This window comes from Nicotiana sylvestris, chromosome 3, assembly GCF_000393655.2.
Source record: "Nicotiana sylvestris chromosome 3, ASM39365v2, whole genome shotgun sequence".
Classification (NCBI taxonomy): Eukaryota; Viridiplantae; Streptophyta; class Magnoliopsida; order Solanales; family Solanaceae; genus Nicotiana; species Nicotiana sylvestris.
The window spans coordinates 8280758-8297399 of record NC_091059.1 but is presented as its reverse complement, the minus strand read 5'-3'; the positions used below and the strand labels follow the sequence as shown (position 1 = coordinate 8297399).

The 16642-nt window shown below is 35.2% G+C and overlaps 1 long non-coding RNA gene and 1 pseudogene across 5 annotated transcripts in view; one reads left to right on the top strand and one right to left on the bottom strand.

Annotated features, from left to right (window-relative positions):
- Positions 1–2014: 2014 nt before the first annotated feature.
- On the bottom strand, positions 2015–3899 carry LOC104243372 (berberine bridge enzyme-like C-1; annotated as a pseudogene).
- A 5904-nt stretch (positions 3900–9803) lies between these two features.
- Positions 9804–16642, top strand: part of LOC104243370 (uncharacterized) — a 32657-nt gene continuing 25818 nt past the window's right edge. For 3 of the 5 annotated variants that reach the window (XR_011405992.1, XR_011405995.1, XR_011405994.1), the window contains exons 1-3: positions 9804–9924; positions 10019–10116; positions 10418–11213. This is a non-coding gene — a long non-coding RNA (uncharacterized lncRNA). Of the gene's footprint in view, positions 9925–10018; positions 10117–10417; positions 11214–11757; positions 12096–16642 lie in introns of those variants that run through there. The other 2 variants (XR_011405996.1, XR_011405993.1) reach the window with 2 other exon arrangements.

The window sequence follows — 16642 nt, the reverse complement described above, 5'->3', positions numbered from 1 at the left end:
GGCCCGCAGTTCTTTTAGATGCTTGCGAACTAGACGAAGTAGGAGTTGGAACATTTGGTCTAGCTTGATCTAAGGCAAGTTGATAAGCATTATAAATAGTTTGAGCATTTATTTTAATTGAGGCTTTTGCATCTCCAAGTGTAGCAAATTCCTCAGCTGAAAGTGATAAAGCGTTATAAATTTTTGAATACCAAAAGTGAGGACCTCCTAATTTCATTGTAGGATTTAACAATGCAGCAACACCAAAAATAGGAAGGATAGAGAGAAAAAAAATTAAACTTAGCTTTCATAGAATTAATAGTTTCTTGATAAATTACTCCACCCTCTGAAAATTGAGTAAAAAAAATCTACAAGTGCTGCAATATAAACTAAACAATTAGAAATAGTAGGATAATATTGGCCAGATAATTCATTTGTAGCAATATGAAATTGTTCTAAAAAGTCTACAAGCATTTTAACATTACTCCAAACTTGATTTGTAAGGTGCTCATCATCATCATCATCGTCATCACCTACACTAGCATTATACGTTGCGCTTATTGGGTTCCTACATTCATATACAACAACTAAACTTTCATACATGTAATTCCATCTAGTCGGACAAGGTTTATGAACCTTTCTTTCTCTAAGGCCAAATTCATCACATTTTTTAAAATAGTCTCTAAATTTACTTCTACGGTTTGAATAAAAAGCCAATTAAGAGCCATTTTAACCTTTTCAATTTCTACATTTAAAACTTTCATACCAACACCGACGATTAGGTAAATATGACAGATACATCTAACATGAAAAATATTAATAAATGCATGATTTAGTGTAGTTGTAAGCAAGCCTATAGCATTAGTGTTACTAGAAGCATTATCCATTGAAACCAACATAATTTTATCTCTAATGCAAAAATATCTACAAATATCTGCAACTGTGTTAGCAATAAACTTACCTGTGTGGCGTGAATTAATTATTCTATAAGCAATAATGCACTTTTGCATTATCCACTCCTCATCTATCCAATGACATGTAACAGTTAGATAATCACAGTCATTACCACTTCTACCAAACCTATGAATTGGTGTTGAAATCCCTCTTCAAAATTGCTCCTAGGTCGAGTTGTTACGAAAGAGTTGTGAAATTTTTATAATATCCCGATTCTGGTCTATTTTTAAAAACACTAGATAGGTCTTCTTCGCGTTTGTGGGAGGCCTGTCGCGTTCGCGAAGCATTGGCCAGAAGGGCCTTCGCGTTCGCAAGATACCGTATGCGTTCGCGAGCCGCTTGCCGCGTTTGCATAGAGTATTTTCTCCCCTCCCCCAGGTCCCTGCCAAAATGGCCTTCGCGTTAGAGATAGTCAGGTCGCGTTCGCGAAGGGTAATGCCCCTAACGTTCCGCGTTCGCGGCTTGTTCCCCGCGTTCGCATAGAATGAGTTCTCCTGCAGACAAATTTACCCTTTGCATTCGTGAGAGTTCCTTCGCGAACGCGAAGAAGGATATACCAGATGATAGTAGAGGCCCAAAACACCAAAAAAAATTCTTATTTGAAAGTTTATGTTCGTTACTTATTAATCAATTGGCCATACATGACACTTTGTCCTTAACATTTACAGTTTGGGGACAATGCAACGTATTGTTATGGTTTTAAATTTTCTTAATTAGCATAATTTATATCAACAAACCAAATAGTTGATATGAGCTCAAGTCGAATTTTGTACATTGACATTCAAGAAACTTCAAAAGTGTATCCGCCTTTCTCGAAAGTAGCTCAAATTTTCTTAATATTGCATAAGAAAATTGATCATCCTGAAATATTAAAGAGCTGATTAAGGGTCTATTTGTATTGATTATAGTGGTCGGCATGGTTTGAATGAATTTTGGCAGATTTCTAGTAGTGTTTCCTGGTATGCCCACGCATCTATCTTGATATCCTCATTTTTATTATTACAAATGGACGTGTAGGTACAATTCTCTTTAGCCTCAATTTTTTTAATAAAGAATGCTCGCTCAAATATGAGCTTGACCAGTGGACCAAGAAGTACTCTATGCTATGAATAAGTGGTGCCATTATTATATATTGCTTTATTTTTACATAATATTAGTATAAATATTTAATATTTTTCGGGCAAAATGACGTCAGATGACACAACTTCCACCCTTGTGTATCCGCCCCTGGTAGTAGTACATTTGAAATCTCATTCACTACTGTAGTTATGCTCTTGCGTTGAACCAAGCCTAGGAGGTATACTCTGTTCATGTCGAAAAACATTTAGTGGATCGATTTTTGTCTTAGCTTTAACCAACCTATCATAGTTATTCAAGAAATACTTTTCACCCCATGCTCTAGCTCTCTCCACAGCATCAACAGAGGAAGAATAACGACTACTAGCATTTCGCAGTAAGTAGTCGTCGTCCATATTCATTCCAAGATCCATATCCAAGTAGTTGACATAAGCTCCCCTTGGCGAGCTTGAAACAAAAGGCGCCATTTTATTGTAAAATCCTCTTATCCACTCTATGTGCTCGTTGCTCTTGGCATCGTCCTCTTCGTTCCACTGTGCATAATATTGAATTGCGAAAAGGTTACCCTTTCGATGAGGGAAAGCAATAGCTTGATCACTAATTTTGTCCATGGCTCCGCCATATGGATCGAACACAAGGAATGCATTGGGGTTTTTCTCGTGTTCAACAAGAGCTGTCATTATTCCGTCCATTGAATTGGGGACATATTTCAATAGGAGTAGGATTTCCGTATTTCATATCAGCCGGCAGATCTATAGGTATCATTTGTGCTCCTAGAGTAAAATCATCGGCCAAATTTGGTGCAACTATTTGCCATTTGTAAAGTAATGGGGCAACGTATTGTTTGTAGCCAGGCTTAGAGATCTTAAAAGTTGTTACGATTTTGGGCACTTTCACTAATCGAATTTTCCAAGCATAAATAATTCCCCAATTTCCACCGCCGCCACCTCTGATTGCCCAAAACACGTCTTCTCCCATGGCTTTTCGGTCTAATAACCGTCCATCAGCATCAATAAGAAGAGCATCAACCATGGGCGAAGCCACCTTTAACAAAACCACCAAAAAATTATGAAAAATTATATTGTGTATATAAGTAAAATATTAATTTTAGATATATAAAACATATATTGAATACTTTTGTCGGAATTTTCTTTTAAGTTTGAACAACCTTGAAAATATTTCTGGCTTGCCACTGGCATCAACGACACTATCAGCAACTCCGAATTTTCTCGACGGAAGTCCAAAGCCGCCACCTGAAATATGACCTCCAGATCCTACTGTTGGACCCGAACCTGCTGAAAATGCATGAACGTCACTTGCCTTGGCAATGGCGTAATAAATTTGGCCAATTGTTGCGCCGCCCTGAGCCCAAGCAGTTTCGGAATCCAAATCTACTGAAACGTCGTCTAATTTCATCAAGTCGATGATCACGAACGGGGAACCGTCAAAGAAAACAGAAGAAGTTCCTTCGTAACTGTGTCCTCCGCACCTTACTCTGATTTCATAAGATGTTTGTCTGCAACAAAGAATGGTGCTCACGAGCTCCTCCTTGCTGTTTGGTAGGATAATGACCGTTGGTTTTGGGCATGTTAGATGCTGCAAATCGAAGATTCTGAAGGGAGAAGTCGAGCAAGTTAAAGTAATTTCTACTTGTGGGGTACATGGAGAAATTATGGACATTGTGGTTGATTAAACAGGTGGAAAGATTTGCAACTCCTTCTCCTGCTCCACTAGTAGCACTAGCAGAGAGGAAAGTAAATGAGAAGCTGATTAGAATTATGAGTGGAAACATGTTTCTTCAAATTAATTATTGCTTGACCTCTCGGAGGAATGCAGATACAGTAGACATGAGCAGTTTGATGACAAAAAGATAATTTTTTTTTTTGATAACAATTCCGGAGGGCTAAGCTGCTTTAATTTACGGAGTGGTGCTTAAATTATGAACATACTATTTTGTATATGTTGTTATAAAATAAAAGTAATTTAGTAAAACATGAACAAAGAATAAAGATAGAGAGAAATGAAGAGATTTTCTTCTTCAATTACGTGTATTTTTCTATTTATTACAAGGCCTTTATATAGGCATGAAAAGTGAAGAAAATATGTCATGGAATATGTCATTAAACATAGAAAATATGTCATTGAATATGTTATTAACCATTTGAGAGAAAGATCATGGAGGAAGAGTAGACATCTATCATATTTTGTTTTTTTATTATAACACTCCCCCTTGGATGCCCATAAATAATGTGCCTCGTTAAAACTTTATTAGAAAAAAACCCTATGGGGAAAAATCCTAATGAAGGGAAAAGAGTACACATATTTAGAAATATGCCTTTTGGTTGTCTCGTTAAAAACCTTGCAAGGAAAATCCAATGAGACAAAACCTTGTAAGGAAAAAAGAGTACAACGCGTATTAACTCCCCCTGATGAGATCATCAGTTCACATCGTTGAGCCTTCGTATTCCAATCTTGTACACTAGTTTCTTGAAGGTTGACGTCAGTAGATATTTGGTGAACAAATCAGCCATATTATCACTTGAACGAATCCGTTGCACATTAATATCACCATTCTTTTGAAGATCATGTGTGAACAATAATTTAGGTGAAATGTGTTTTGTCCTAATTAACTCCTTTATGAATCCTCTCTTTAATTGGGCTATGCATGTTGTATTTTCTTCATACAAAACTGTGGGTAGTTTGTCACACTTCAAATCACATTTGTCTCAAATAAGATGTATAGTAGCCCTCAACCATACACATTCTCGACTTGCGTCATGAATAGCAATTATCTCAGCATGATTAGAAAAAGTAGTCATGATTGATTTCTTAGGCGATCTTCAAGATATGACAGTGTCACCACATGTAAACACATAACATGTTTGAGATCAAGCCTTGTGTGTGTCAGATAAATACCTCACATCGACATAACCAACAAGATCGGTATTGCAATCATTGTCATAAATAAGCCCACACCGGTAATCCCCCTTAGATAACACAATATGTGCTTGATTTAGTTCCAATTTCTCCTTGAGCAGAGCTATATCTTGCTAAAACATTAACTGAAAAAGTTATGTCATGCCTTGTAGTATTAGCAAGATATATTAGCGCACCAATTGCATTAAGATATGGTACTTTAGGACCAAGAAGCTCTTCATTATTTTCATGAGGTCGGAGTGGATCTTTATTTATATCGAATAATCTCACAACCATTAGGGTACTTAATGGATGTAATTTATCCACATAGAAGCTCTTTAAAATCTTTTTAATGTATGCTGATTGAAGGACACAAATTCCATCTTTCATATATTCAATTTGTAGACCAAGACAAAATTTTGTCTTTCCAATATCTTTCATTTCAAATTCTTTCTTTAAATAATCTACTGCTTTAGGAAGCTCTCCGGGAGTTCTAATGATATTTGAATCATCAACATACATGACAATTATAACAAATTCAAATTCATATCATTTTATAAGGACATAAGGACAAATTGAATTATTCTTATACCCTTCTTTCAACAAGTACTCTCTTGGGCGATTATATCACATGCGCCCTAATTGTTTCAATCCGTATAAGGATTTTTGAAGCTTTATTTAATAAATTTCTTGGAAACCTTAATATACTCCAAGACAATTTAAATCTTTCAATGATATCCACTATACACATATCAAGTTTTTCATATATTGCCAGATTAAAACCTGAAGTGACTATATCCATTATAAGAGAACATGTCTCCATATAATCAATTTACTAATTTTCTTGTGCCACAAGTCGTCTTTATGTCTATCGACTTGAACCTTTCGCACAAGAATACATTTATACCTCAATTGACTTTATACTTTTAGGTGTTGGACTATCCGTCCAACTTCACATTTTTCAAGTGAAGTCAATTTCATTGCATATTTTTTATTTGGCCAATCTTTTATCCGTCCAAATTTTATGACAGATTTGATCTCAATATCCTCGTCAATATTAATAATATTGAGCGCTACATTATATTAACAATATCGTCGACAATCATTTTATGTCGGTTCCATTATTACCCAATAAAGACATAACTTATTGAGATTTTTTTATCTCATTATTTTCAGGTACCTGAGCCTCTCCCATGAGGTCTTGTGAAGTGTTATGTCGTGGTGCTCTTCTAGGGCACTTGCCTCCTTATTATGACCATTTTGAATATTTGTCCCTCTCCTTCTTCAAGGAGTTTTATCTTTGGAACCGATTAGTCTGTTACGCTTCATGCGTGCCATAGACTCTGTCCCTCATGGACTTTATTCTATTTGGAGCATTAGCAGCTGAAATATGACATTTAACTTTGGTCAGCAAATGCGTCTGGCAATAATTTGTAAATGAATTATCACTTGAACTTCAAGTTCATATTTTCTTGTACGAGGATCTATATGTATTCATAATAATTCATTTCACGTATCACTTTCTTAGCTGCCCATTTTCTCCCCCTAATGTTGGGATCACTAACACATTTTCCAACCTTCTTTGGGAACTCATCTTTGTGCATTTTGGTGGCATAATTAAATCATATAGCACATCTATATTTCTATATAGAAATTATTTGTTTTCTGACCCTAAACCGATTGCGATAGGGAGAAATTTTTATAACTTGGCTAGATGCGTACAAGTGCTGATGTATAGTAAATAATACATCTCATACCAAATTTTGTTTTTGAGAGTTTTGTTCTCATAACCAATGATTTATGTATAATTGGAAGCATACAATTTCTACTAAACCAACTTGGATTTAAACCAGTATTATTAAGATAAATCATCATAATTTATATTCAGGAACTGTGCTCTAGTAACTTGAGCAAGCAATCTTGCAAAAGCCAAACTGCAAGTTGATAACAAATGCACATGTGACCATAGAATAGACACATCTATTAAAATTATATAATAGTAAACGGTCCACATGGCAGGTGACTGGGCCCATATATTTATCACCTTTTATTTGTTCCAGAAATCAAGGGATTCAATTCTTGAATAAGCAACACAAGATAATTCTTGAAGAATCTTCTATTCTTCAATATATGCCAATGTAATTCTCAATTAATTTTTCGGATCATAATTGAACCAGAATGGTCAACTGGTTATGCCAACTAATATTTGTTTTAGTAAACCTCTAGTTTACTTGTGGCATATGATTCCATCATCATGCTTATATTTGTATAGTACAAATAGAAAAGAAAATGGGTAACCTTTCATATTTACCCAGTATAATTGTAGAAATACGAAGATATTCAATCTTCCTTTCATTTATAGTCTCAATATGCCAACCACTTTGAGTTATACATTTGAAACTCAAAAAGTTTCTTTTGAGACTTTACAATATCAATGTCATGAATAATTTTATTCATCTAGATAGTAACAAATTAGTTTTTACGGAGCTCTTAATAACTTTTGTACTACAAGATCTTTTATCATATCATTCATATGGTAAATGTCTCATTTACGGAGAAACTTATATCATAATAAATTGTCATGGTTAGAATTATCATAAGCAAAATCATTTCTTGCTTTAATTTTGCCTTTAATAACTTTTATAAGGCATGACAAAATAATATTTGGCGTATCACATGTAAGCGACCAATGACATATTCATGTAACCACACAATATTTCACTCAAACCTCCCTTAGAGGTGAGTTGTGTGGTATTCATATAATTATGAATTGCATGTCTTTATTCATTGTTTTTATCACATATTGCCACATTCAACTTTAGGAATGAGTTTGCATTCTCAATGCTTATCACAAGTCACATTCTCTTCAAGGAATGGATCATTATCAGCGACGTGCTTTATTATTTTCATCCCAATTTGATGGTAAACATTGCCTTCACATTTTGAAGGACTATTTTGAGAACCCTTATTGTTCTCCTTTTATAATCATAGTGATGATTATTATTATTTTGTTCTTTGGAACGCCCACATTCGTTGTTCAACCACTTGTCTTCATTTAAACTTATTATGCACTGCTACCACATTCACTTCAAGAATAGAGCAAATCAAATGAGACAATCTTCATGCCTTTAATGAAAAATATATTATTTTTGTTTACTCATCATATATCATCAATATGATACATTGGAATTCAAACCCAATGTTGTACCCATATAAAGGCATATTAGGCTATAATGAATTGGGACTTAAACCCAATTCTTATCATCACGGAGTATCAGGATTTAAACCCGATGTCTTATCCGCATGGTGCATTGGGACTTGAACCCATCGTCTTACCCTCATATAATATTTATCACAAATTGTCTCATTCACTTTTAGGAATGAAACATAATTTTATGTAGCCAAAAATAAGTTAATAGAAATGATAAGAACTATTATCAACACAAATATGATGGAGTACAAACTCGTGTACTAGTATCTTACATATAAACATTTCAAAACAGAAAGTCACCATGTAGTGTTATTACTATATGATGTGTTACTGCAAACTAATACATGATGATTACATAAAATGTATACAAGAATTGAAACACATAACTAAATATACAATTTCAGAAAGCAAACAATCATGAGTAATAACTATTGCTAGCATATTTTGTTAACAGAAGATGTCAAATAGACTAGTAAAACATAATGATATCACTTTGCCAACTATCAACATAAAAAAAACATGTTGCACCTAATTAGATTAGTATGGATCATAATATAATTGACATTACTTTTCCTGAAGATTAACGAAAAATATTGCCTTTACCAAAATAGAAACCAAAGTATACAGTTTTTCACTCGCAAAATTTTTTCTTTCTCAAAGAAGCAATAGAATCACATCACGAAGCCAAACAAAATCGGAATAAAATCTCAACGTAGTATTACTAACATATATTAAAATCCTTGAAGTAATATGGCCATTCCTCCAACATGATCATGTGACATAACTATTATGAGTAAGAAAATTACCTTTTCAAGATTAACAGTATTTAGCTCTAACATGCTTGAAATTTAGTTTCATGGCACCTCTAGAATATAGTAGTAATTATTATCTACCTAATATACATGTCTAACTTTTGTAGTAATTATGTTATAATTTATAGAACCACTAAAAGGCTATTTAACGGACCAAATATTAGCATATGATGGTTCTACCTTGTTTCATTCGCTCCAAACTAACATATAACTCCTTTTCATTTTCACGGCGAGATATGGAAAGACCATACGAAATTTTGCGGCAACACTTCAACTTTTATGCCTAATTTTGTGGCTTACTTTGAAGTTGAAGAAGACCAAAACATTACTCAAAAACATAATATGATTAAAATAGACAATATAAGCAAACTATCAACATGGCATATGAAATGTCGTAGGTATGGTGATATAAATGAAATATTAGAGACTCATGTTGATAACGCGTTATAAAATAAAAGTAATTTAGTAAAACATGAACAAGAAATAAAGATAGAGAGAAAGAAAGAGATTTTCTTCTTCAATTATGTGTATTTTTCTATCTATTACAAGGCCTTTATACAGACATAAAAAGTGAAGAAAATATATCATGGAATATGTCATTCAACATAGAAAATATGTCATTGAATATATTATTAACCATTTGAGAGAAAGATCATGGAAGAAGATTAGACATCCACCGTATTTGATTTTTATCATAACATATGTTCAATTATAAAATATAATATGGAACACTTCCGGAGGGCTAAGCTGCTTTAGTTTATGGAGTGTTTAAAATTGGTCCCTACTATGTCCAATTATAACTACTTATATAACTATAGTCTCTGCCTTCTCTGTAGAAAACTAGTGAGAGAAGGCCTATATATCAATCAATCAATCAATAACTCCATCATGTCAGCCAAGGAAAATTTAACACTGATGAAGTAAAGAGTTAGATGAGAAGTCTGAGAAGATTTAGTTTGAAGAATAGGGCAACTTGTATCTAGCTTCTCATTATACATATTTATACAAATACCAAGTTCCTTATTCAGTACTAACTCTTGTACTTATCTCTATTTCCTACACAATGCAGACTCTTGAAACTTATCTCTATCAAACAAATGAAGAAAGGACCTCCTCACGCGCAGCGCACACAAACAGAAGGAAGAAGACAATTTTTTGGACCCACAAGTAAGTTATCGAGACACAATTACTCAAACTAATATTTTGTTTATCTGGATTGTGACGGTACATGTCCTTGAAAGAGGAACAAGTCAACATCAACAAGATAACCCCACAACTCATCTAAACTTTATCCCTATATCAGCTGCCGACAAAAATAGACTATATGCACCCCGGAAACAACTCCTTAGTCATCAAGCTATTAGGAAACGTATGGGCTATAACTTGTTACCCACAAAAATAAAAAAATAAAACTTGGAACTTTTTATTTTATTTTATTTTTTACGAATTTATTGCCACTTTTTGAAAGGAGTACATTTGAAGAAAGGGGTATTACGACACCTTCTTCACATGAAGTGAAAGAGGAAAGCTTAGTTGAAGAGTACATCTACTATCACTTCATCACCAAAAAAGTTGGCCATAAAGCTGTTACTTCAAGGAGGATCGTAGGTGAGCTTGCTTCGTTTTCTCTTCTTGACTCGAAAAGTTAGAAATTGCTATCTATCAACATTAAGAAGGCATCTAATTTGGCGAGGAAATGTAGTATAGTCGGCATTTATACACACTTCTTCGACCATGTGACTAAAAGAAGCCATTTTGACATCAACTCTATTTGCTTCTCTGAAGCAATGCTTTCTGATAACTCCATGTTGATCCTCACTTCATTGGGAATCCTCTAAGGAGTAGGACAATTGCCATAAATGCAGTTATGTAGTAACAGGGAATCTGTTTCACCAACAATAAGATTGAGCCCTTTTTGTATGCACCAGTTGATAGAAAATATTAGTGCACATGCTTCTGCCTATTTACTAGTTCCATGCCCAAGAGGTTTGGCGAAGGCCATTATAAATCTTCCCTTACAGTCTCTAATAACTCCTCCAGCGCCACATTTACCATTTATACAAGAGCCATCACTATTAACCTTAACAAAAAGGATGGGAGGTTTGATCCATCTAACACAGATGATTGATACTTCATTGAGATAGATGTTGCTGAGGATGCACATGTCATTTCAGTTTTCACCAAATCTATTCTCGCTCACCTTCATACAATCAACATAGTAGATCTGTCTCAAGGTCCAAATATCTTTCAAGGGGCCGGTCAAGGTACGTGTCTGCAGTTGACTTCTTCATTATATATGCTGATGATTAGAGTTTTATGTTATTTAACTGTATTATAATGCCATTTTTCTTGTATTTCCTATATTTCTTATATTGCTGTTGTTTTGTTATGTTAGGTTATTTTATGTTATGTTATGTATTTTATGTTATTTTATTATGAGTCTATTGATAGTACTAATATATCGTCACTTGGTGCTTTCATGAGCCGAGGGTCTCCTGGAAACAGTCTCTCTGCCCCTCGGGGTAGGGGTAAGGTCTGCGTACATATTACCCTCCCCAGACCCCACTTGTGGGATTATACTGGGTTGTTGTTGTTGTATTCTTCACCATGTTAATAATGTTGAAAGTAATAAAGAAAATGGACCTCGCGACTTAAGGTCTTTCCATTCCATATTTGGAGTTCCATCTTGATCTCCATAATTCCCACAAAACAAAGGGAGGGAGAATCTTAAAAACATAAGCAATAACATAGTTCCTAGTCCTCTGATTCCAGCAACTGGTAATAAGAGTTCTCATATTAATATTATAGGCAATCCCTAATGGACCAACAAAGTAGTTCCAGATAGTTTGAGCGTAATGGCCACTGTAGAGAAGATGTTCCACTGACTCAGACCCATTGGTCATTCCAGGACTCATGCAGCAAGAGCATGCCGATGGTAAATTAATACCAAACTTTATGATCTTGTCATTAGTGGAGAGTCTGTCATGAATTGCTCTTCAGGATAAGAATGACATTTTGAAGGGAATGTCATTGTTCTAGATTTTGACATTATACTGATTATCACACCCTTTTTTTTTTTACCCCTCCAAAAGATAATGTGTGTTATGGATGGTGGGTTAAAGAGCTTTTCCAATTAAAGTGACAAATTTGAAATAGAGATTATTTTATTTACAGAGTCGCCACTTGGAATTGATTTTTGCCTGTGTTCCAAGTCACCTTTTATTTGAATCTCTATTCAAAGGAAGGTTAGACTCTATTATTATTGGTCTACGAAAACAAAGTTCAGGTAAAGAATTATGTTGACCAGGGAGAAGGTGTAAGACATTCCCCGAGTCCCGTAGTTCTAGCACGATCGCTTTATTGACTAATGTAAGGCTTAAATCAACTTTTAGTTATTCTTGTATTTTATTGATTGGCTTATTTATTACCGCTTAATTAATTATTATATTTTATTAATTATGTTTACCAAGATGCGGAATGCACACAAGGATGCTTCTTTGGAATTAAATGTTAAACCAAGATATGGAATGCACACATGGTTAAAATATAATTATTTTAAATTTAAAGGCATCGAGACGCGGGAATGCGTACATGACCCCTCTATTACTTAAGCATATCAATCCAAGGTTCGGGTAGGAACACATGGGCTAATATTTAATGTTTTTTCTAGCATTGTAATTTATTCGTCTCTTTCGTATCCGTGATATTCATTTGCATATTTTTTAAATATGTTTTATTTATTTATTTATTGCAACGAAGTTTATAACATATCTCAATCACTCACAATCATTTTCTTATCAATCGGCCTTGACTTTCACCTAGGTTCAGTTTATTAATAACTTTCGCATAATATAATTTCAACAATAATGCAAGAATAATACTTAAACAAATCAAAATAATATAAAAAAGTAACAACAATAATTATGTAATGCAGATTATGAACTAAACCTTTAACATAAGCTATTAAAAAATTCCATTGAATTAGTTTCAAAAATAAAATCCAAATATGAGGGCATGAACTATATGATACCATATCAAGTAACACCATATCTTAATGGGTTCGAAAGTGTCATAAAATGGAAAACTTGATGTGTACTTTTCATAGATTAGTTAAATAATTTATTATATCATAACTATAGATTAATACTAATTCTTGAGTTAGTACACTCTAAAGTTGACTATTCAGACACTTGTTTAAACCATAGCTACTGAATACTTGGAATAAATATTGAAAATGCTCTCGGTAATCACATAAGTTATATAGTGTCACCAAGAAATGTTTAATTTTTTTTATAATTAATTTGAATTAAAGATATGCGTCCCAATGAACAAATTCACAATACAACTAAACTTCTCCACAAAATATTAAACACATATTGTAACTATGAAGAGAAGAATAAGAACCTTTACGGTGACGATTTTTACTGTATCAAGAAAACTCTAACAAATAGATATTCAATGTCGAACTTTTGAAATAGCAACGAACAACAGTGAACCATAAGCTGAAAACTCAACGAGAACTTTTTGAGACCTGGATCTTGAACGGAAAATCCTAACTTTGCGTGCTTTGTGAGAATGGAATTTTTCGTTCTTGTTAACCACCTAAAACTGATACTTCCTTTTTCGTTCTTCTCTTTTTCCAAATATTCTCTTGTCCATTCTTTTTTTTTCCAGATTTCACCCCATCTTATATATAGATGTGTATGTGCTTTATAACTTATGTGAAAAAAGTGGGGAAATGGGGATTGGAATGTGAGTGTGTGCAGATGATCGTGTATCTGTGCAATGTGAGTGAGTCTTGCAAAAAGTGGGGGTGAGACATGAGTGAAATGGGGAAATGGGGAAGTGTGTGGGGAACATATGGGGGACAAGGAGTGGGAATAACTTTATTAATGGGATAGGGAATAACTTTATTAGTGGGATAATGAATAACTTTATTAGTGGGATAAGGGGACCAACGTGGGAAAAAATGGGAGCGGGAAAGATGGAGCGAGAAGTGAGGTACTGGTGAAATGAGTGGGGAAAAGAGTTCAAACATGGTAAAAAATTAGGTGCTCACAGCATGACCCTCTTTGCTTGGAAGCATGAAGAGTTTTTAGGCAAAGAAAAGATGAGAAATATGACTAATTTTTGGTCGTACCATTATTCAAAAGGGAGAAATAAAAGATATGGTGCAACTGAGCTTGGTTTGGGCGGCCTATATATCAGGTCGCGTGTAGTTCAAAGAAAAGGTTGGAATGATGAGATGAGAAATCGAGTGAGTTCCCGCCGAGGCTCTGGTCCGTAAGTCTATTATTACATCAAAATAATAAAAAAAGAAACTGAACAAACCTATCAGTTATGAGTTACAAGATTCCTATCTATGAGTCTTCTAAAGTTTGATCTTGAGTCTTGGATGGTTCTTCCTGCAAACTCTGATCTGAATCTTGATGCTCGTTAGCTGCAGCCGCTGGTTCATTCTTCTTCAGCTTTTCAGATCAAAACGGGACATACAGAGCTTGTGACTCCAACTATGTCTTGAGCAATCTACATCTTTCCTTCGCTTCTGCACTTTGGATTCACTTCTTTTCCTTTTTCTTTATTCTGGATTGAGACTCATTCTTTGGGCATCTCGAACCCTGTGCCTCGAGGTAAAACCTGCTTAGACACCAAAGCAAATCAACGAACGAAATTTTTATGCCCCAGTTTTCACTAGGAAAATTTCGTGAGTTATTGTAACAAAATTCTAAACTACTTTTTTATTGAAAGCAATAAAATCATGATTGTGTATCCTTGAGAAAAATGATTGGGGAGTGGGGCCCTATATCTATACTAAAAGTCTACTAGGGAGTGGAGACCCTATGTTGGAAAGCTCAGTTAGGGATTAGCGTACCCTATACTGGTAAAGGAAATGTAACCCGGGGTTGGTGCCATGTATTACTGAAAAGGAAATGTAACCAGGGGTTGACACCCTGTATTACTAACAACAACAAAAGAATGTTGAATCCCCCTGGGTGATAAAGTTCTACCTAGGTTAAACTAACAAAAGCAAATCTGGGCGAAGAGTACTTCTACCTGGAAACTATGAGCCGGATCCCCCTAGGCAAAAGGGTTCTACCTGGGTTAAACTAACAAAAGCAAACCTGGGCGAATAGTACTTCCACTCGGAAACTATGAGCCGGATCCCCCTAGGCAAAAATATTCTACCTGGGTTAAGCTAATGTAAAACAACCTGAGCGAAGAGTACTTCTACCCGAAAATATGAGCTAAATCCCCCTAGGCGAAAAGGTTCTACCTGGGTTAAGCTACGTAAAACAACCTGAGCGAAGAATACTTCTACCCGGAAATATGAGCTGGATACCCTTGGGCGAAAAGGTTCTACCAAGGTTAAGCTACGTAAAAATAACCTGAGCGAAGAGTACTTCTACACGGAACTATGAGTTGGATCCCCATAGGCGAAAAAGTTCTACCTGGGTTAAGCTAATGTAAAACAACCTGAGCGAAGAGTACTTCTACCCGAAAATATGAGCTGGATCCCCCTAGGCGAAAATGTTCTACCTGGGTTAAGCTATGTAAAAATAACCTGAGCGAAGAGTACTTCTACCCGGAACTATGAGCTGGATCCTGCTAGGCGAAAAGGTTCTACCTGGGTTAAGCTACGTAAAAATAACTTGAGCGAAAATTACTTCTACCCGGAACTATGAGCTGGATCCCCCTAGGCGAAAAGGTTCTACCTGGGTTAAGCTAATGTAAAACAACCTGAGCGAAAAGTACTTCTACCCGAAACTATGAGCTGGATCCCCCTAGGCGAAAAAGTTCTACCTGGGTTAAGCTAATGTAAAACAACCTGAGCGAAGAGTACTTCTACCCGGAACTATGAGCTGGATCCCCCTAGGTGAAAAAGTTCTACCTGGGTTAAGCTAAAAAAAAAATAGGAGGTGAGAACAATAGTGACGTATGCCAAAAGTAAAAGAAAAATGGAGATTTAAGGAACTTACGTTTGTTGACATTCGTTCTTTTAGAATCACCATTCTGCATGCTTTGTTCTTGCTTCAAACAAATAAAAATTTGTGAGTTTTCAACGTGGTGGTTGATTTGTGGCCTTGATGCCCTGAGTAGCTTGGTTCACGGCCACTGCTGTCGAAGAACCAATTCTGTTAGTGTGGTACCGAGTTGTCCATGGTACCTCTACCCTTGTGTCTAAGGCAAGGCTATTTTTTTCTTTAAAATCTAGCTCTGTTGTCTTGCACCCAGTATCAGTTTGTGTCCGTAGTGCTTATCAACTTTTCTTATGAAGCAGGTTTTACTTAGGCGACCTTTTCAGTTTATTTGAGACACTTTATTAGATGGATTCGTGCCTTCATCAATGCCATATATTCCCCAAATTGTGCTTGACATTACAGAGAAACTGTATCCAGTTTTGCAGCCCTTTCTTTGCTTCGATTTTGATGCAGGATTAGACTGAAAGGGACTCAAAGAAAAATTATGGGTAAAAATAGAATAATAATTGGAAGCGAAAAAGAACTGTGCTTAAACAAAAGGTGTCCCTTTCGGGGAAAGGAATATGGAGACTTATCTGGAGGTATGTGCCGACTTCAATGAATGATGACATGCATTTTGGACTGGACGCCTGATGTGTCTAAGCTGTCTAATTCTCAAAATCTGTCGTAAATGCTCATCTTGAATTTGTCTTGGTTGTGCTCGTGCCGGAGAA